Here is a 23,206-nt window from a genome sequence, read left to right as displayed (position 1 = left end):
ATATAATACACTGCAAGTTAAAATATGCAGCAAAGAAAGCAAGAAAAAACTATATGACACATGAATAAAGTAAATTATCCACTAAAAGACATCTATATTCCGTTTAAAAAAACACACATAAAACAAAATAAAGAAATGTTGGAAATAAAAGGATAGGCATGGAAATGAGATTTAAAAGGTTAAAGTGACAAAATGGGATTTTTTAAAGGGTATTAAGTAATGACAAAAGCCACGTTTTATGAAAAAAGTAGATCACAAACCAATATTCAAACTAAAATACAGCAGTTAAATGAAATACAAATTCAAACTAGATAGGGATGTCTACTGTTTGCAGTATCAATCAACATTCCTTAAAAGTACTGGTGAATACAGTAAAAGAAAAAATGACTTGGTGGAAACACAGGAAAAGGAAGGGAGGAAGGGAGAAAGAAAACACTTTTCTTACTCTCATACAATGACTTTTGCCCTAGAAAACCCAAGAGTTTAGATATAGCATAGTACCAGAGTTATATATAGATACATAAACTGAACAATAATTAATAAGCACTTTAAATAAGGCTCTCTTAAGAGCTGTTTCCATATATGTAAATAATATCTAAATTATAATAATAATAAATCTAAGGTTTAAAAAATTGACTGAGATACATAAACTCTCACAAATCACCACCCAAGAAAAGGAGTAACCAAGAAGATTTTCCCATGGATTCTGTTCTTGAAGGACAAACAGCTATAGGCTGGTAGTTTATCTTGGATCTGATTCCTTTCAAATGAGTTTGGTTCTTCCAGTATCAAAAGAATTTTCTTATAAGAAAGTTTCATATTTGAGGAATTGTTGCTTAAACAATTTATAGACAGAATCATCCACAGCATTCATTTAACTTTTTGAATGGGCAAAAATTTGTGTGGGTGTTTCAGCAGTTTACAAACTTTGTGTATTCTGCTGACAAAAAAAAAAAAAAAAAAAAAAAATGCCTACCCACTCCCCCCATCCACTATATGTCTATTTATTTAAGGATCACTTATATAGATACTATCATTGTTAGCTAGCATCTCAAGGCACAAGTCAGGATAAAGCACACAGCCTACAATAGAGGTAGAATACACAGAAATATGTAGATGAAGATATGAACAGACACACATGAAATATATTTTATATATATATCCTATTCCTGTTGTAGACTAACATTTCACACACACACACACATATATATATATAACATACACAACATTTAAATAATCTTGATAATTGCGCAAAATTCTGGCTGACCTCTTGTCACATCTGATTAGAACATCAGTGTTTTTCCCTATCTACTCAACATTCCCATTAGGTTGTCTAATAGGTATCTTAAACTAAACATGTCCAAACTCAACTTGTATAACCTTCTTCCCAAACCTGCTCTACCTACAGTTTCTCCATCTTAAAGATGACTACATAGGCCCAGTTGTATAGGCCAAACCAGACCCTGGAGTCAATTTTGACAGCTCGCTCCCTCACACAAACTGCATCCTATCTGCCAGGCTAACTTACTGGAAGCTCCTGATGTCAAGAGTGTACTGAAAGATGAGCAGAAGGCAGAAAGTTAAGGATAGGGTGGGAGTAGGATGTCCTAATGAATCAAAGCCCCTAGAACAGCATCTGGCACATAGGAGGTTCTCTGTAATTATTTACTGAATGAAGGAACAGATCCCTAGAAAAAACATACTAAAGCAGTTATAAAGATAAATACCACAGCTTTTAAATCTAGAAGTAAATTTATAATCTCTATCTACATCAGTATTAAAATGAATTGGGGAAACTGATGCCTATAATCCCAGCACATTGGGAGTTTGAGGCAGGAAGATGGATTGAGGCCAGGAGTTCAAGGTAACAGTGATGGAGCAAGGCTCTAGCTCATAAACAAACAAATAAGTAAAACTGAATAGAGTAGGAGGAAAAAAAACTGGAACAATCTGCCACAAAATACTAATGGTCTTTTAGTGTCTGTTAGTGCCTTTCTTCTTTCAATTTTCTTACATTTAAAAATGTAATAAATATCCAATTCCTTTATAATAGAAAAATTTCTTTTAAAACCCTAATGGAAATTCACCTCAACTTTGTCTAACACTTATATTCATTCTTGGGGGTAAGGAAATAGGGGGGAAAAAGGGAGAACTAGTTAAAAGCAAATTGATCACAATGTTTTCCATTATTAAGCAGGCACACACTCCAGCTTGCTCCTGGGGTAAACAATCCTTTGCTTTTCCAATTCAGTACCACTTACATGCATAAAATTTGAATGACTTTCTAAATGTGTTTGGTTAACAGAAGGATGCAGAATTTTAAGTAAATGAAGAGGTCCTTAAGTATGACACATTAAAAGGAAATCTACAGAGAGACTCCAAGACGAGAGAAATAAAAATTATGATATGCATGCAAATTAAATATGAAAATGGAAAATCTTTTGCAGAGAACTTTACAGTAAGCTATTATTTTACTGAACGGGCCACCAACTTAATATGAAATTCCAATGTAAAAACCACAGTCACATCTCCATATTTCACGTCTTTAAAATCAAGGTAAGAATAATAATGGCGAACCCTTAGTGCTCACAATGTGCCAGGTGCTGTCCGAAGCACTTTACATACTTCACAAATATGTCATAATACATAACTAATTCTAATGAAACTTTTAAAAAGCTAGGTGGCACATACTTTGGATTTTTAAAAAGGTTGGCCAGGAGAAAATAATACTGTAAATCACCTGCTCAGAGGGTAGCTTTTCCTTAAAGGTATGTTCTCCTAATCCAATAAGGAAACATTAAATTTCTTAGAACACTTTAAATGGTGCCATTTAGACAACAAATAGAAAATTAAGGGCACAAGTCTAAATGCAAGTAATTATAAAAGAAAATCTTATAAAGAGAAACTAAGTGTTTTACTGCTAACTAGGAAATGTTCAAGACACACAAGCTTTATTGATTAAAGAATGTATAATACTTCTATAAAGATGCCTAAGTTATTTCTCGAATGCTGAGAGACTTTTAAGTTAAAAGATCTTTTAATATAGATGACTTTAGCAGCTGTGGATGAATGGAGGTACTGTTAAATAGGAAACAGAAGTGGATCAGCTGACAGACCTTTTAGAGTCCCATCTTCAAAGGAAAGAGGATGAAAATAAACCATTTAAAAATATGTGAGCTGACGGGGAAATCTAGAGTCTACAGCTGATCTCCTACTTATTAGTAGGTAATGTGTTAGCACCACATGCTCTGAGTTTATGACCATGAAGGTCTAACACTGATTCACGTGAGGAGTGCCTCATAGAACCAGCTTTCATATTAAATCAAGTTATATGGGGAAAATGGTTGAAGTCTAACTATAAAGAAACACCTTCCGTATGAAATAACCTGTTCTTTGAATTTGCATCTTAATGGGACTTTTATTCTCTTTTCATATTATTACAAAAGAACGCATCATCATCACAATACTAAACAAAACACAAAACAATCTGTACAACTTTTTAAAGGGAAAAATGTGTGTACTGTTTATTACACTGAATAATTCTGACCACCAACAACCAATGGCAGGTGGGAGGGAATAACACAGACTATAAAACCATCTTGCTTCTTAACAAACTTTCCTCCTCCACTTTAACATTCTTGAGGATTCTTTCCCAAACCTATTAATTCCATATCATGATGGTTACAAATTTTTCAATTCCGCCACTCCTTTCAGCACGTTATTTTTTTTGTATCTTCATTAAAGTGGCAAAAAAAAAAAAAAAAAAAAAAAATCCCCTACTCGTCATAATACAACAATGTTGGAAACGGACATTAAAACACAGGACAAGTGAAAAACAGATCTGTCCTAAGACTCACAGGACTATAAATTTAGGAAGTACACAAAAAATTAAAAATTAAACTCAATTTGATACACTAAATATGTGTAGCTTTTTGTATGTCAATCATACAAAAAGTGGTTTTAAAACAAATGATCCAACCCATACCACCAACTAATAAAGAAAAAAATAAGCAAATGAATCATGAAAAACAGAATCATCCTTTTTGGATTAATCCTTTCAGTAAAGATCACTAACAATTGTTTGCACTGCAATGCATACAGTTCCCTAAATATAACAGATGAATTATTTTATATACGTTTCATTCTTGTTTTTGGAGAACTGGTTAATAAATATATTTTAAGTTCAATGTATTATATATTTATAAGTGGGAAGCAACCTTAAACATTTTTAACAGCAGAAATATATAAAACAATTATAAGTGGAAATAATACAGACAAAGTACCTTGTGTTTTTATCCTGGAGTCAAACCATAGAAATCTTAGGTTACTAAGAAAATTTTGAAAAACATTATTTTGAATATTAAAAATCATGCGTTTTGGGGAGGGAGAAAATTAACGGCCTTTCTTTGCCTTAAAATACTTTACAATTTATGAAATATCCAATTGGAATGGAGCAACTCCTAAAATAATCAGTATTATGAGGAGGGAAATTGAGCACAGACACAAACTACTATTTCTTCACTCAACCCATTCCCAATGCCCAGCTGAAGTTCCCGCCTAAAAGAGCAGAAGTTATTCTACTTTAGAGGGGTAGTGTGAATGACTTTTTCTACGTATTAACTAGAATTAAATAGTAATTTGTAAAATGCTTTTCCATTTTTAAACATGAGAGTCTCTATCTGAAACCACAAAGCAGCAGGCATTGCCACGGTCTTAGGCTAACATCTGCAACCCACCAGTCTGCATGGCCTAGAAGCAGGTGTGGAGAGGACCAGAGTTGACCTGCCAGCAGCACCATGGACTCAACTGTCCAGGCTTTCTGCCATTACCAGAGATGTGCCCTTTTTCTTGCTATTCTTTTTCCGCTGGAGGCTTCTGAAGATCTTGTTCCTGTGAACACATCTGGGGCTCAACATATTGTCTGCAAGGTGTGGGGGTGGAAAATTGGAGGCAGGAAGCGAGACGCATGCATGCACTCACTCTCCCTTCCTGCTTCTCGGGAACCCAGGCTTGTCCAGCATGAAACTGGAGGTGAACCCAACCATCTGTGTCTGCAGGGAGACTTCTCCCATGGACCACATGCCGCTTGACACCACTCTTGTGGAGATTCCATTCACTGCCTCTGGCATCCCTGCCCTGGCTGCAATTCTGGCCCAGGAGGCCAGCGAAGCCTTTGGGGCAGAAGTTGTCACCACAACTGTATTAACTCCTTCAAGGAGAGCAGCAGACTCTGCCAGGGCAGGCAACCCCTCCTCAGGAAGAAGAGCCACTTCGGGAGGACGCATCTTCTCAGAACTTTGCAGAGACGTTTCCCTCTTTTCCACCTTTGATTTTTTTTCATAATGACTTCCAGATTCTGGCCTCTTTTTTCCTGTGCTAGGAATATCCTTTTGATTTGGGTAAGTAAAAGAATACAGGCCCTTATGTGCATCTAATTTCTGGTCTTTGTGCTCAGCTTTAATTGGTGGTGCCAGGCCCACAGAATGTCCCAGTTAATCTGATTGACAGGTGGCAGTTTAGAGGGAAATGGAGGGATTGGTATCATCTTCTGAGGTTCTGGGTTGTCACTGCGCTCTGCCTTCTTCTTTGGACAGAGCGTTTGGTCACCTTTAACAGATCTCTTTCATTTGATCCCCTTCACTGATGTTCCCGGCAGAGCAATTGTACTTGGTGCAACATTTCTTTCTAATTAAAACATATTAAACAGAAACAAGGAAAGACCAAATACTCTAAGAGCATAAAATACACTTTTAAAGCATATTAATTCTGAATAAAACACAGTACATTTACTGATAGAGATCAGGCACATATTTGTGTTACGCGTATTTTTCAATTTGACACAAAATCAAACTGTATAAATACTTGATTTTCAAAAAAAAAAAAATTGTTACATGTTAATTTCTTTCTTTCTCTCTCTCTTTCAAGAGTCTCGTTATGTTTTGGGCTCAAACTCCTGGACTCAAGTGATCCTCTTACTCCAGCCTCCTGAGTAGGTGGGGCAACAGGCACGCTACCACACCCAGCAATACCTTTCTTTCTTGATGACTAAATCATTATTTACCTTTCCATTATTAACTTAGATAAGAAAAAAATGAATGGATGGAAAGGACAGTCATAACAGAATGAACCAAAAAAACCTAAGAACTCTTTAAAGAGTATCAATTTTTTATGGAAAGTCTCTAAGTAAAACAATACGAAAGTTAAAAGAAAATCTTGGTTTAATTCAATCTCCACTAACACCACAAATATTAACCGAAGGTCCGTAAGTGCCCAATGCTAAGGTAGACTCCAGAGATACAAAATGATTAAAACAAGGTATTTGGCCCCATAGAGCCTACAATCTAAAGGAATCTCTTTTTAAAATTTTTTAAGAATAACATGTGTCTCTACTAAATAGAAGTTAATGCCTTCATATCCCCATGACTATGACAGTGCCTGGCCCACTGTGGGCATTTAATAAGAAACTGCTGAAACAGCTGAAATGAATTACAGCATAGACTGAAATGGCACTAAAAGTTCAACAGCACTTAAGTAGAGGCTGGCTGCCTTCCCTCTCCTAAAGGTTGATCCTTCTCAAACTCCAAAGCTGAGAAAACCATCAGATGTATGCTGAAGTTCTGTGGACTCCACCCTGACCTCCAGGCCCCACACACAGTTGCAGAAGCAACTCAGCAGAAGATTCTGAAACCAGTTCTGTGGTGCCCAAGGAAAAGTCAAAGCCCATGTGAGCTGGAGAGGGGCACAGGCATGGTGGTGGCTTAGGAAAAGACCAGTCAGGAGGTTCCTGCCACAGAGTTTGAGTGCATGGGAGATGGGAGACTGAGCTAGGTTAGGAGGAGTAGGATTTGGAGACAGAAACCAGCATGTGAGGCATTTTAGAAGAATAGCTGGTAGAGCTTTGGCAATTAAATGCGAGGGTTAAAAGAGAAGTCAAACATGAGAAGAACAGCATATATTGCTACAGGGAAGGATAGGGAGTTTGATATTTGGGCTACAGCTTGCTTTTCATATTAATAGGATGGGTGACCTTGATTTTTTTTTTTTTTTTTTTTTTTTTTTTTGAGACAGAGTTTCACTCTTGTTGCCCAGGCTGGAGTGCAGTGGCACGATCTCAGCTCACTGCAACCTCCACCTCCCAGGTTCAAGCGATTCTCCTGCCTCAGCCTCCTGAGTAGCTGGGATTACAGGCATGTGCCACCATGCCCGGCTAATTTTTTTGTATTTAGTAGAGACGGGGCTTCACCATGTTAGGCTGGTCTCGAACTCCTGACCTCAGGTGATCCACCCACCTCGGCCTCCGCAAGTGCTGGGATTACAGGCGTGCGCCACCGTACCCAGCTGACCTTGATATCTTTATTTCCTTATCTACAAAGGAAAGTTATCAGACACGAAGATTTCTCAAGTCCCTTCCAACCTTAACATTTTACCATTCTAAGGTTCCAAAGGCTTTAAGTTTTGTTGGCTGAGACAACTATGTACAAGTCACTGACAGGGACGTTCAGAGGTATGATAATGAAATAAAGAATATTTCACATTTGTGTGGGACCACAGATGCTTAAAAAATGATTTTGACTACAGATTATTATTTTAGTTTAACTGTTTTCTGGACTGCAACAGGATGAGTGGAAACAGCAAAAGCTATGAAGCCAAACAGATTCTCATTAGAATCCAGATATACCAAATGACCTTGGGCAGGCTACTCAACACTCCCGCACTAACTGGGAAAATAAGAGACAAGAAAGAGCTGGGACTCGTGTTCGCTGGCAGCTTCTCTTGAGATGGCTCTGCAGAGTCCCTCATTTTAAGGCTTTTATCCTCTCACCTTCCTTCACTGCTGCTGCCATCTAAGATACTTTATTTAAAACTTTAGGAAGAAAAGGATTTATTAGCATCATCTGTGGCAGTTGAAGATTTCTGTTTATTGGACATTCCAATAAAATTTTTAAGACTCACAAAGCTGCTGAACCCGAACAGGTTTTTTGTTTGGTTTCCCCCAATTCCATCGGATATTTCTCCAACCCAGACAGGTACTCTAGAGCTCCTGATCCATATGTTCCAGTCTCCACTCAGTATCTCCACTTAGCTGTCTCACAGGCACTCTGTATGTCCTGCAATCTAGCCCATAGGCTGGAGCCCCAGCCCCCAAAGCCTAGCCTTCTCCTGGGTTCCCGAGGTCAGTCAATGTGGTCACTATGCATCAGGTGGTTGTGTCAGAAATCTGTGGGTCCTTCTTGGCACCTCCTTTCTCTTCACAAGCTAGCAGCCAATCCAATCTTGTGAATTTTCTCTCCTAAATATTTCTTCAAACTGTTTTTCCCCAATGTACTCTTAGTCTGAGCTACTATTACTTTTCACCTGGACAACTACAACACCCCAACTCATCTCTGTTCAACCTCTTTTTACTCCCCAACCATGATCCATTCTCTAGAGGAGCCAGAGGCAACATTAAGAAAACAGACCAAACTGATCACCTTCTGTTTATAAGACCTTCAGTGATTTTCTGTTGCATTTAGGATGAAGGAAAACGTCCTTCCATGGTCTTCGAGGCCCTACATGTGCTGGCTCATTTCTAGCCACTGGCCCCTCCTTCGTGCTTTATGCTACACTGGCCTTATCCCCGGGGCCTTCTTACATATGATTCCTCTGCCTGGGCTGCTGGGCCTTCCCTGCACCCCCTTTTCACCTAGTTACTAACTATTCATAAATCAGAACTCAGACCCAACAGCATACCCTCAGGAAAGTGCCATTAACTGGTCCAGACTAGATCAGGTGTCCTACTTAGACATTCTCATACCACCTATAAAGCACTCATTACACTCTAATTAAACAGTGTCGGTTTCATTTACCAGACTGTGAACTAGGCAAGAGGCAAAAGCAAGGCCCATATTGATCTTGTTAACAGATGTTTCCCCTATGCATAGTACCTGGTACATATGAAAGATTGAATACGCATTTGTAAATGAATGCATGAGCTAACCATCTATCCATCCATCAGTGAATCTGTAAAACCTCATTAAGTTACTATATAAACAAGATAGGTGTGCATCACCTCACCTTTCTTTAATTTTTATTTGATTTTTATTCTGGCTATCTTTTATTTTTCACTGAATATACGCCTTATATCTCCCATAAACAGAAGCTGCATGAACGCTTCTGAGGGAAATGCTTATACTAGAATTGTGAAAACATTGAAGGAGACCAAGATAAGGCAAGGGTTAAGTCAATCCTCCAACATAAAGAAAAATCCAACCTGAATTTCTCTCAGAAGGACCCTCTCCATCCCCTAATAAGATGGTATATAAGCCCAAAATTCAAATTGCCTATTTGAGTCACATTTATTTGTGAATTCCTGTGTGTATATATATACATACACAATCAAATCTATTTTTTTCTCTTGCTACTCTGTCTTTTGTCACTATAATTTGTAGGCTCCCAGCTACCAAATATAAGAGAGTAAAGAAAAAAGTTTTTTTCCTTCTCCCAAAAGGCAGAGAATATAAGGCAAAAGAAAAAAAAAAACAGTACTTATAAATGAACTCTAATAATGAAACCACCTTTGCAAAAATTACGACAGTGAGAAAAACCTGACCTAACCAACTCCATCTTGCTTCTAACCTCCCAAGCTGCCCTTGTTAATTCCTGGGTGTAGGCCAAACTAACTTTGGGAGGAATTTAGTTCATAGTCTAACTCTGAAATAAAGATGGTAACAGCCCCTCCCAGAAACAAACTCCCTCCTTGCTTAGGGACCAGATCCCCTTTGTAAAACTAACAAATTAGCCACATGATTACAAATTATGGCTCAGGAATCATGCAGCCAGAGGCCACAAGATGCCTAACCTCCCCAGTTGCTCCCACGGATAACATTACTATTGTAAGACCTAAGACTGGTGTTCGAGGTATTTTTCAGACTCTGCATTCTGATAGACCAGCTGGCCTCACTCAGACCAATAAAATCTGGCTCAACTAGTTTTGCAATCCCACTCAGGAACAGAAGATGGCAAGAAAAACCAGCTTCAATGCACTATGATTATATCCCTGATTCAACCACCCAGCATTCCCCATTCCCTAGGCCCCTGCTGTCAAACTACACACACACACACACACACACAAACACACACACACACATTTTTTTTTAACAAACAGGAAGTCTTCTTAAAAATATACATATTTTTTTCATTGCCCAGGCCAGAGTGTAGCGGCTATTCACAGGCTCTATCCCACTACTGATCAGCATGGGAGTTTTGACCTACTCTGTTTCCAACCTGGGCCAGTTCACCCCTCCTTAGGCAACATGGTGGTCCTTGCTTCGAAGAGGTCATCATACTGATGCTGAACTTAGTGTGGACACCCAATTGACATACTGCTTTACAGCCCAGACCTCCTGGGCTCAGAAGATCCTCCTGTCTCAGCCTCCCAAGTAGCTAGGACAACAGGCACACACCACCACACCCAGTATGTCAAACTATCTTTATTTTAATTAATTTGTTTTTTGAGACAGGGTCTCAGTTTGTCACCCAGGCTGTAGTGCAGTGGCACAAACAAGGTTTACTGCAGCCTTGACCTCCCAGGCTCAAGCCATCCCTCACCTGAGCCCTCCAAGTGGCTGGGACTACAGGCACGCACCATTAGGCCTGGCCAGTTTTTGTTTTGGTTTTTTTTTGTAGAGAGAGCATCTCAACACGTTGCCCAAGCTGGTCTCGAACTCCTAGGCTCAAATAAACTGCCTGCCTCAGCCTCCCAGAGTGCTGGGATTACAGGCCAAACTATCTTTAAAAATCCCAGTCTCTGAATTTTTGCTGAGACTAAGGAATAATAAAACTCCAGTCTCCCATTTACCCAGCTCTACTTGTATTAAACTCTTTCTCTATTACAATTCCCTCGTCTTGATAAATTGGCTCCGTATCGGCAGCGGGCAAGAACTTGCTGGTGGTTACAGTAACTGATATAATACATTATTTTAGACACAGTACATTACCTAAGGCCAGAGTATTATTTTTATCACTATAAGGTTGATTGGAAAATGTGGTTTTCGTTCAGTCAAAGCCTGTACAGGCAAGACACTCAAATACCAATATGGCATCTACTAACCCTCTCTTCCATCACCCCTTCCATTGCCCCACCTGATCTGAGGAAATGACCACATTTACACACATCAGTAGCCTCATGCTGTTCCACCTCAGAGACGAAAGAGGAATCTCCACTATGCCTATTTCTTTTTTTTTTTTTTTTTTTTTTTTTTTTGAGACGGAGTCTCGCTCTGTCGCCCAGGCTGGACACTATGCCTATTTCTAATGCTCAGAGCAGCTACTATAGTACATTCTTACTTCAAAAAGACTCATTTTCAATAGAAACCTTTGTAAAGAAATGAGTTTTATAATACCTTACTTGATTATCTTGAAATTTTCATTTTGATGCAATATAAACTGTCATGCGCGTCTGTGTGAAGAGACCACCAAACAGGCTTTGTGTGAGCAACATGGCTGTTTATTTCACCTGGGTGCAGGCGGGCTGAGTCCGAAAAGAGAGTCAGCGAAGGGAGATAAGGGTGGGGCCGTTCTATAGGATTTGGGTAGGTAAAGGAAAATTACAGTCAAAGGGGGGTTGTTCTCTGGCGGACAGGAGTGGGGGTCACAAGGTGCTCAGTAGGGGAGCTTTTTGAGCCAGGATGAGCCAGGAAAAGGAATTTCACAAGATAGTATCATCGCTTAAGGCAAGGACCGGCCATTTTCACTTCTTTTGTGGTGGAATGTCATCGGTTAAGGCTAAGGCGAGGCAGGGCATTTGCACTTCTTTTGTGATTCTTCAGTTACTTCAGGCCATCTGGGCATATACGTGCAAGTCACAGGGGATGCGATGGCTTGGCTTGGGCTCAGAGGCCTGACATAAACCGTAATAATTAAAAATTAAGAAGGTAAAAAAGAGGGGGAAATTTGCTCCCACTTGATCACAAAACCTAACTAGAAATGTTCTATTAAAAACTTGCAGAAAATTGTTTATATCAACGATCTGCGGTCTTCAATATCAGACACCCAAAATAACTGAAGTCTAGAATGAAAAAGTCCATCTAGCAACTGATAAATTATTTACTACTGACTGAGTGCTGAGCTATAAATTGAGTTAGAAGTTTAAGTCATGGCATATGTATAAAACTTCAAATTCTAAGTCCATATTCATTTGCCCATGCTTGTTTGTTATTAAAACCACATGTTGTCACTGAATCATTTTATGGTTCATTTGAGACAAACATGCAGAAAATTGTGGGAAACAAATAAAGCCCTAGAAGTCTGTTAAAGGCAAGATACTCAATGCCATTGGAACCTCAGTTATGAGGCTGTGTGAAGCCTAAGCTAAAAAGTGTATCTGTGGTTGAAAAGCGGTCTTAATAAGAAAACTCCACTGCAGCTGTAATGAGAATGAAACTGTAGCAACCACTGATCGAATTTTTATTTTTATCCCATGAACTAGAAAATATGAATCTCATTGCTTAAAGAGAAAATGTGTGCCAGGCCAGGCGCGGTGGCTCAAGCCTGTAATCCCAGCACTTTGGGAGGCCGAGACAGGCGGATCACGAGGTCAGGAGATCGAGACCATCCTGGCTAACCCGGTGAAACCTCGTCTCTACTAAAAAAAAATACAAAAAACTAGCCGGGCGAGATGGCGGGCGCCTGTAGTCCCAGCTACTCGGGAGGCTGAGGCAGGAGAATGGCGTGAACCCGGGAGGCGGAGCTTGCAGTGAGCTGAGATCCGGCCATTGCACTCTAGCCTGGGCGACAGAGCGAGACTCTGTCTCAAAAAAAAAAAAAAAAAAAAAAAAAGAAAATGTGTGCCAAAACTTTAAATATCTTTAGTCACATATTTAAATTTCACAGGGTAAAAGTGTCCTATTTTTTAAAAATCTAAAGCATGTATCAAACTAGTGAATTAATAACAAAGGATTTCTTCCTTAAAAGACACTTTCCTATATCCTAAAAGTGAAAACCGAAACATCTCAGAATCTCCCCACACTCATTTTCAAAGTTCATTTCACACCTTATAAGCATTTTAAAGCAAATTTGCTACAATTTCAATGTGCCCCCCAAAGTCCATGTGTTGGAAATTTGATCCCCAATGTGGCAGTGTTGAGAGGCAGGGTCTAATGGAGGTACTTGGGTCATGGGGGCACCACCCTCATGAATGGCTTAATGCTGTTATCTCAGGAGAGAGTTCCATATAAAAGGGCGAGTTTGGTCCCCCAATCTTGGACTTCCTAGCCTCCAGAATAATGAACAGGTAATTTCTGTTCATTATAAATTACCCAGTCTGTGGTATACTGTTACAGCAGTACAAAACAGACTATGATAAAGTTCCTCCTGATAATTCTGAATTCTAACTAGCATACATCACTCTTAAAATAAGAAAGAAAAAAAAAAAAGCAGGCAGAAAGCTATATAACAAGAAAGGATAATACCACCCCCAAGAAAACTTTTCAAAAAAGTAAACTCGACTTTTGCCATTGTTTTCACAACCCCATGAATCAAGTAACAACCTGCTTCATCTCTACTTCCCTATAATTACTTTATGTACCCTGTCCCCCACCCGCTGGGCACACAATTCAACTGAACAAACTTTTAAAGGACCTCTACAGTTTGCTAAGCATGATGGTTTATAAAGAAGTAAAAGAGATACAAATCCCTAAACGGAAGGGTTTCTCAAACCGGAAGGAACATCAGACTAACTATCAGCACTCCATACTAGTGCACTCTGAGAGCCCAGTGCAGGAGGAGACTGGGGGAGGGGGAGCCTTTCCAGAAGGGACAACACTGCAACTGCGCCAAGATGCATAGACTCTCATCATGCTATAAAAGACAAGAAAAGAACTCTAAATACAGAGAACGCTTTAAACGTTAGCACGCATCATAATCATCTGGAGGGCTTGTTAAAACACAGATTGTAAGCCCTACCCCAGACTTCCGATTTAGGTAGGGCCTGAGAATTTGCATTAATATCAAGTTCCCAGGTTATGCTAATAATGCTCTTAGTCTTTTCACTGTAACATTACGTGATCAAAGGGGTGGGGGCGCGCTCTCTCTCTCAGGTGTTTTTTATAAAGATGCTACTCCCATCATGGGGGCCTCCACCCCGAAGATCTAATTCACCTTCCAAAGGCTATACACCTCCTAATACCATCATCTTGAAAGTTAGAACTTCAACGTAAGAATTTTGGGGGAAAACAAAAATTCAGACCATAGCAATTATATAAATGTTTTAAAATACAACAATTTTTTTAAATTGTTGAACTCAGGGCACTTTTAAGCAAAGTTTAAGTATTTCATAAACAAATCTTAAATTTACTTTTTAAAATGCAACTGGTTTATACTGTTTCACATCTATTCGTATGACTATAATTTAAAAACAAACAAAATAACAAGTGGTGACAAGACACTGGAACCCTAATACATTGCTGGTGGGAGTGTAAATGGTTCAGTCCCTATGAACAGTTTGGGGCTTCCTCAAACAGCTAAAACTAGAATTCCTATATGACTCAGCAACTCCACTTACAGGTATACACCCAGAAGAATTAAAAGCAGGAACTCAAACAGAACCTTGCATACCACTGTTCACAGCAGCCTTCTTCACAATAGCCAAAAGGTGGAAACAACCCGGGTGACCATCAACAGATGAAGTATATCCATGCCATGTAACATTATTCAAAGAGGGAAAGGAGTTCTGATACAAACTACAACATGGATAAACCTTAACAACACTGAGCTAAGTGAAATCAGCCAAACGCAAAGGACAAGTATCACGTGGTCCACTGATATGAAATAACTAGAATAGGCAAATTCAGAGAGACAGAAAGTGGATTAGAAGTTACTAGGGGCTGGGGTGAGGGGAGAGTAGGGAGTTATTGCTTAATGGTTACAGAGTTTGTACTTGCAGTGATGAAAACATTTTAGAAATGGTCATCATGGTTGCACAACACTGAATGTAATCAATGCTATTAGGCACTTAAAAATGGTTAAAATGGCAAATTTTAGTTTATATATTTTTATTAACCACCACTATAAAAAGCTCAAGCTTAATTACTTCAAAGTTTAGTCTCAATTATTTGTCTAAAAGCCCACTAAAGATTAAATTGCTGTCCAGCACTTTGGAAGGCCAAGGCAGCGGATCACCTGAGGTTGGGAGTTTGAGACCAGCCTGATCAACATGGAAAAACCCCGTCTCCACTGAAAAAAAAAATACAAAAAAATTAGCCAGGCGTGGTGGCATGTGGCTGTAACCCCAGCTACTCGGGAGGTTGAGGCAGGAGAATCGCTTGAACCCGGGAAGTGGAGATTGCAGTGAGCCGAGATCGCACCACTGCACTCCAGCCTGGGCAACAAGAGTGAAACTCCATCTCAAAAAAAATAATAATAATAATTTAATTGCTGTCACACAGTACTTTGATTTCAGTTTAGCTGACCCCTTAAGTTATGCAGATGTATCATTTTGGTTTTGTTTTGTCTACAGTATTTGTATGCTCACAAAGAAAAACTGTTAATGGAAGATCAGACAATTTTAACCGAATTTAAATCAACTTTGAAAGGCAGAAATAGTCACAGTAAACAAGCTCACTAATAATAGATTAGGAAGGTATAAGAATGCTAGATAAGCAACTGTTTCAAAGGTAAATTATCTAATTTTGTTTTACCCAGTCATATGAAAAATAAACCTTCTAATAAAAGCACACAAAGTTTTTTAATGGGATAAAACAGACTAGCAGGATGCATTATATACTGGTATGGTATCTTTGCCTATAGTTATTTTCTTAGCCATAATATGAATTTCCCAATGAATATAATCTCACTTGTCTCTGGCACACCCTCAACTTTCAATACTTTGGGTACTTAAAAACACAGAAAAGAAACAATTATATCATGAGGCTCCTAATATACAGGAAATGTGTAATGAGCTATGCCATTATAGACACTTCCCTACTTCAGTAACTTTGGTTCTACAAACTCTAACTTGATTTAAGTGATGCTGACTCCTGATTTCTCATCTCAAAACTAAGTTTCTCAAGGGTGGCTGTGACTCTGCCTTTAGTGTTTGTTATATAGCCTTAGGCATTTAGAAAATATCGGTGTCCAGTGAAAGTTGTAAGTATAGCGTAAGTCACAATACGGGGAATGTAACTCAAATCTGTGAATCTAAAAGTCCTTTGAGGCTGGGTGTGGTGGTCCATGTCTGTAATCCCAGTACTTTGGGAGGCCAGGAGTTAGACACCAGCCTGGGCAACAAAGAGAGATCCCATCTCTATTAAAAAAAAAAAAAAAACGTAAATAGCTAGATGTGGTGGTGCATATCTATGGTCCCAGCTACATCGGAGACTGAAGCATGAGTAACCCTTGAGCTCAGGATTTCGAGGCTGTAGTGAGCTATGATGAGACAGTGCACTCCGGCTTGGGTGACAGAGTCTCCCAACCTGTCTCAAAAAAAAAAAAAATACACACACACACACACACACACACACTCTCTCTCTCTCTCTCTCTCTCTCTCTCTCTCTCTTAATAAAAAAAAGTCAGGAGCAGCCAAGAAGGCTGAATAGAAACAGCTCCGCTCTGTGGCTTCCACTGAGAAGGATGAAAATGGCAAGTGAATTCTGCATCTTCAATTGAAGTACCAAGGTTCTCTCACTGGGACTGACTAGCTGGTTGGCATGACCCATGGAGAGCAAGGAAAGGCAGGGTGGAGCAAGGGCCCATCTGGGAGCTTCATGGGAGGGGAGGGGGCAAGGGAGCTCCCTCTCCCGGTCAAGGCAGGCAGTGAGGGATTGTGCTACCCCTCCCTGAAAGCCATGCTTTTCCCACAGATCCTTGCAACCCACAGATCAGGAGGTACCCCTCGTGAACCCATGCCACCAGGGCCTTGGGTCCCAAGCACAGAACTGTGCAGACTCCCAGCAACTGCTCAGGAGGGTGGCCTCTTGGGCAGGCACTGAGACACAGGAGAATTTGCATACTTCAGCTCTCGGAAGGCCAGTGAGGCAGGAGATCTGTCCACTCCCATGGGAAGGGAGCTAAAGCCAGGGAGCCAAGTGACCTCACTCACAAACCCCAAGACCTAAAATCCACTGGCCTGGAATCCCCAACCAGCATACCAGGCCTGAGACTGCCTAAGACAACCAGGTTCCTGGGGAAAAGGGGCAGCCATCACTGCAGCTCCAGTTGGCTGTTTCCCCCTGCCACCAGTGCCAGCAAGACTGGGTGGTCTGGACCAGGAGCAATTCCCCACATCACAGTACAGTCGCTGGGTCAGTTCTTGGGCAGACTGCTTCTTTAAGTAGGACCCTGATCCACTCCTCCTCATCCGGTAGGGTCTCCCTGCAGGAATTTCAGCATCCCCAGCCAGGGGCTTATGGACAGAATTCTGATATCCCTGAGAGGAGCCCCTAAGAGGAGGGGCAGCTGTGGTATCATGGATAAGTAATCTTAGTCTTTTATGCCTGCTGGCTCTGGAGAGTCAGGGCAGCCTGGATGAGGGGGACTGCCCCCAGCGCAGCACACCCACTCTGCCAACAGGCAGCCAGAATGCTTATTTAAGTGGGTCCCTGATCCCACTCCTCCCGATTGGGTGAGACCTCCCAACAAAAGCCTGCAGACACCTCATACAAGGGTATTCTAGCCGGTATCAGGTCAGTGCCTCTCTGGGACAGAGCTCTCAGAGAAAGGAGCAGGCTGCCATCTTTGCTGGTCTGCAGCCTCCGGTGATTCCTCCAGGGGTGGGAGGGGCCCAGGAGAACAGGGTCTGGAGTGGACCCCCAGCACACTGCAGTAGCCCTACAGAAGAGGGGCCTGACTGCTAAAAGAAAAACAAACCGAAAGCAACAACACCACCACCATCAACAAAAAAGACCGCATACAAACCCCATCCAAAGGTCAGCAGCCTCAAAGATCAAAGGTAGATAAACCCATGAAGATGAGAAAGAATCAATGCAAAAATGCTGAAAACTCAAAAAGCCAGAGGGCCTCTTCTCCTCCAAATAATCGCAGCATGTTTCCAGCAAGGGCACAGAACTGAGCAGACGCTTGAGATGGATGAATTGACAGAAGTAGGCTTCAAAAGATGGGTAGTAACGAACTTCGCTGAGATAAAGGAGTATGTTCTAACTCACTGCAAAGAAGTGAAGAACCACGATAAAACATTACAGGAGCTGTTAACCAGAATAACCAGGAGATGAACATAAATGACCTGATGGAGCTGAAAACCACAACATGAGAACTTCACAATGCAAACACAAGTATCAACAGCTGAACAGACCAAGTGGAAGAGAAGATAACCGAACTTGAAGACCATCTTACTGAAATAAGACAGGCAGATGAGATTAGAAAAAAAGAATGAAAAAGAATGAACAAAACCTCCGAGAACTATGAGACTGTGTTAAAAAACCAAACCTACAGCTGATGGGGTACTGGAAAGAGACTAGGAGAATGGAATCAAGTTGGAAAACACACTTCAGGGTATCATCCAGAAGAACTTTCCCAACGTAGCAAGACAAGCCAACATTCGAATTCAGGAAATCCAGAGAACCCCAGGAAGATACTCCATGCAAATATCAACCCCAAGACACATAATCATCAGATTCTTCAAGGTTGAAATGAAGAAAAAAGAAAAAAAAATGTTAAGGGCAGCCAGAGATAAAGGCCAGGTCATCTTTACAGAGAGGCCCATCAGACTAAGAGCAGACCTCTCAGTGGAAACCCTACAAGCCAGAAGACATTGGGGGCCAGTATTCAACATGCTTAAACCAAAGAATTTCCAACCTAGAATTTCATATCTAGCCAAAGTAAGCCTCATAAGCGAAGGAGAAATAAAATCTTTATCAGACAAGCAAATGCTGAGGGAATTCATCAGCACCAAGCCTGCCTTGCAAGAGTTCCTGAAGGAAGCATTAAATGTGGAAAGGAAAAACCATTACCAACCACTATGAAACCACAAGGAAGTACACAGGCCAGTGATATTATAAAGAAACAACATAAACAAGTCTGCAAAATCATCAGCCAGCATCATGATGGCAGGATCAAATTCACACATAACAATAGTAACCATAAATGTAAATGGGCAAATGCCTCCAATTAAAAGGCACAGAATGGCAAACTGGATAAACAGTCAAGATCCATCAGTGTGCTGTATTCAAAAGACCCATCTCACAAGCAAAGACACACACAGACTCAAAATAAAAGGATGGAGGAAAATTTACCAAGCAAATGGAAAACAGGAAAAAGCAGGGGTTACAATCCTAGTCTCTGACAAAACAGACTTTAAACCAACAAACATCAATAAAGACAAAGAAGGGCATTACATAATGGTAAAGGGGTCAAATCAATAAGAAGAGCTAACTCTCCTAAATATATATGGACCCAATACAGGAGCACTCAGATTCATAAAACAAGTTCTTAGAGACCTACAAAGAGATTTAGACTCCCACACAATTATAGTGGGAGACTTTAATACCCTACTATCAAGGATAGATCATCGAGACAGAAAATTAACAAAGATATTCAGGACTTGAACTCAGCTCTGGATCGAATGGACCTGATAGACACCTACAGAACTCTCCACCCCAAAACCACAGAATATGCATTCTTCTCAGTGCCACATGGAACTCTAACATTGATCACACAACTGGAAGAAAATCACTTTTCAGCAAATGCAAAAGAACTGAAATCATAACAGTCTCTCAGACCACAATGCAATCAAATTAGAACTTAAGATGAAGAAACGCACCCAAAACCATAAAACTACGTGGAAATGGAACAACCTGCTCCTGAGACTACTGGGTAAACGATGAAATTAAGGCAGAAATCGAGAAGTTATTTGAAACCAATAAGAACAAAGAAACAACATACCAGAATCTCTGGGACACAGCTAAAGCAATGTTATGAGGGAAATTTTTAGCAATAAATGACTACATCAAAAAGTTAGAAAGATCTCAAACTGACACCCTAACATCACAACTAAAACAACTAGAGAACCGAGAGCAAACAAACCCCAAAGCTAGCAGAAGACAAGTAAAAACCAAGATCAGAGCAGAACTGAAGGAGATAAACATGAAAAACCCTTCAAAAACAAACAAAAAAATCAAAGAATCCAGGAGCCGGTTTTTTTAAAAAAGTTAACAAAAATAGACTGCTAGCTAGACTAATAAAGAAGAAAAGAATCAAACAGACACAATAAAAAAGTGATAAAGGGGATATCACCAGTGACCCCACAGAAATACAAACAACAATCAGAGAATACTATAAACATCTCAATGCAAATAAACTAGAAAATCTTTAAGAAATGGATATATTCCTGGACACATAAACTCTCCCAAGAATGAACCAAAAAGAAGTTGAATCCCTGACTAGACCAATAATCTGTTCTGAAATTGAGGCAGTAATAAACAACCTATCAATCAAACAAACAAAAAAAAAAGGCCCAGAACGAGATGGATTTACAGCTGAATTCTACCAGAAATATAAAGAGGAGCCAATACTCTTTCTTCTAAAACTAGTCCAAACAACTGAAAAGGAGGGGCTCCTCTCTAATTCATTCTATGAGGCCAGCATCATCTTGATACCAACACCTAGCAGAGATACAACAAAAAAAAGAAAACTTCAGGCCAACATCCCTGGAGAACATTGGTGCAAAAATTCTCAATAAAATACAGGCACACTGAATACAACAGCACATCAAAAAGCTTATCCACCACGATCAAGTTGGCTTCATCCCCAGGATGCACGGTTGGTTCAAAATATGCAAATCAATAAACGTAATTCATCACATAAACAGATCCAAAAACAAAAACCACATGATTATCTTAACAGATGCAGAAAAAGCCTTCAATAAAACTCAACATCCTTTCATGTTATGTCTCAGTAAACTAGGTATTGATGGATCATACCTCAAAATAATAGGAGATATATAGAACAAACCCACAGCCAGTATCATACTGACTGGGCAAAAGCTGGAAGCATTCCCTTTGAAAACCAGCACAAGACAAGGATGCCCTCTCTCATCACTCCTATTCAACATAGTATTGGAAGTTCTGGCCAGGACAATCAGGCAAGAGAAAGAAAGAAAGTATTCAAACAGGAACAGAGAAAGTCAAATTGGCTGTGTTTTCAGATGACATGATACTATATCTAGAAAACCCCACTGTCTCAGCCCACAAGCTTCTTAAGCTTTTAAGCAACTTCAGCAACGTCTCAGGATACAAAATCAACAAGCAAAAGTCACAAGCATTCCTATATACCAACAACAGGCAAGCAGAGAGCCAAATCATGAATGAACTCCCATTCACAATTGCTACAAAGAGAAAAAAAAATAACTAAGAATATAGCTAATAAGGGACGTGAAGGATCTCTTCAAGGAGAACTACAAACCACTGTGCAAGGAAATCAGAGAGGACACAAACAAATGGAAAAACATTCCATGCTCATGGATAGGAAGAATTAGTATCACAAAAATGGGCATACCACCCAAAGTAATTTACAGATTGAATGCTATTCCCATTAAACTACCATTAACATTCTTCACAGAATCAGAAGAAACTATTTTAAAATTCATATGGAATGAAAAAAGAGCTCGTATAGCCAAGACAATCCTAAGCAAAAAGAACAAAGATGGAGGCAACATGCTACTGGACTTCAAAATACACTAGAAAGCTACAATAACCCAAACAGCATGGTATTGCTACAGAAACAGACACATAGACCAATGGAACAGAATAAAGAACTCAGAAATAAGACAGCCCATCTACAACCATCTGATCTTTGACAAACCTGACAAAAACAAGCCATGGGGAAAGGATTCACTATTTAATAAATGGTGCTGGGAGAAATGGAAGCCATATGCAGAAAACTGAAACTGGACCCCTTCCTTTTTATAAAAATTAACTCAAGATGGATCAAAGACTTAACAGTAAAACCCAAAATCATAAAAGCTCCAGAAGAAAATCTAGGCAATACCATTGAGGACACAGGCACAGGAAAAGTTTCATGACAAAATTACCAAAAGCAATAGTAACAAAAGCAAAAATTGATAAAGGGATCTAATTAAACTAAAGAGCTTCTGCACAGTGAAAGAAACTATCATCAGAGCAAAGAGGCAACCTACAGACTGGAAGAAAGTTTTCGCAATCTATCCATCTGACAAAGGTCTAGTATCTAGAGTGTACAAGGAACTTGTATCTACAAGAAAAACAAAAAACAAAAAAACAGTGGTATCTGGCAAGATGGCTGAATAGGAACAGCTCTGGTATGTAGCTCACAGCAAGGGCAAAACAGAAGGCAGGTGATTTCTGCATGTCCAACTGAGGTATCTGGTTCATCTCATTGGGACTGGTTAGAAAGTGGGTGCAGCCCACAGTGGGCGAGCAGATGCAGGGTGGGGCACTGACTCACCCAAGAAGCACTAGGGACCAGGGAACTCCCTCCGCTAAACAAGGGAAGCCTTGACGGACTGTGTCATGAGGAATGGTGTATTCCAGCCCAGATACTATGCTTTTCCCACAGTCTTCACAACCCACAGACCAGGAGATTCCCTCCGGTGCCTAGGCCACCAGGGTCCTAGGTTTCAAGCCAAAACTGAGTGGCCGTTTGGGCAGAAAGAGCTAGGTGCACGAGTTTTTTGTTTGTTTTTGTTTTTCTTTTTTTCATACCCCACTGACGCCTGGAACCCCAGTGAGACAGAACTGTTCACTCCCACGGAAAGGGGGCTGAAGCCAGAAAGCCAAGTCATCTTGCCCAGTGGGTCCCACCCCCACAGAGCCCAGCAAACTATGATCCACCGGCTTGAAATTCTTGCTGCCAGCAAAGCAGTCTGAGGTCGACCTGGGGTGATCGAGCTTGGTGCAGGGAAGGGTGTCCACCATTACGGAGGCTTGAATAGGTGGTTTTCCCTCACAGAGTAAACAAAGCTGTGGCGAAGTTCGGACTGGGCAGAACCCACTGCAAAGCCACTGTAGACAGACTGCCTCTCTAGATTCCTACTCACTGGGGAGGGCATCTCTGAAAGAAAGGCAGCAGCCCCAGTCAGGTGCTTATAGATAAAACTCCCATCTCCATAAGACAGGGCACCTGGGGGAAAGGGCGGCTGTGGACATAGCTTCAGTAGACTTAAACCTTCCTGTCTGTCAGTTCTGAAGAGAGGAACGAATCTCCCAGCACAGCACTCAAGCTCTGCTCAGGGACACACTGC

The 23,206-nt window shown here is 40.4% G+C and overlaps 1 protein-coding gene and 1 pseudogene across 7 annotated transcripts in view; both read right to left on the bottom strand.

Moving 5' to 3' along the window:
- SLC25A26 (solute carrier family 25 member 26) overlaps window positions 1-23,206 on the bottom strand; it is a 161,897-nt gene that overhangs the window by 49,823 nt on the left and 88,868 nt on the right. The gene's annotated exons all lie outside the window — the stretch shown is intronic.
- Window positions 3,611-22,880, bottom strand: LOC126947761 (developmental pluripotency-associated protein 4-like; annotated as a pseudogene).

Source organism: Macaca thibetana, chromosome 2, assembly GCF_024542745.1.
Source record: "Macaca thibetana thibetana isolate TM-01 chromosome 2, ASM2454274v1, whole genome shotgun sequence".
NCBI lineage: Eukaryota > Metazoa > Chordata > Mammalia > Primates > Cercopithecidae > Macaca > Macaca thibetana.
This window is presented reverse-complemented; position numbering and strand designations above follow the sequence as displayed.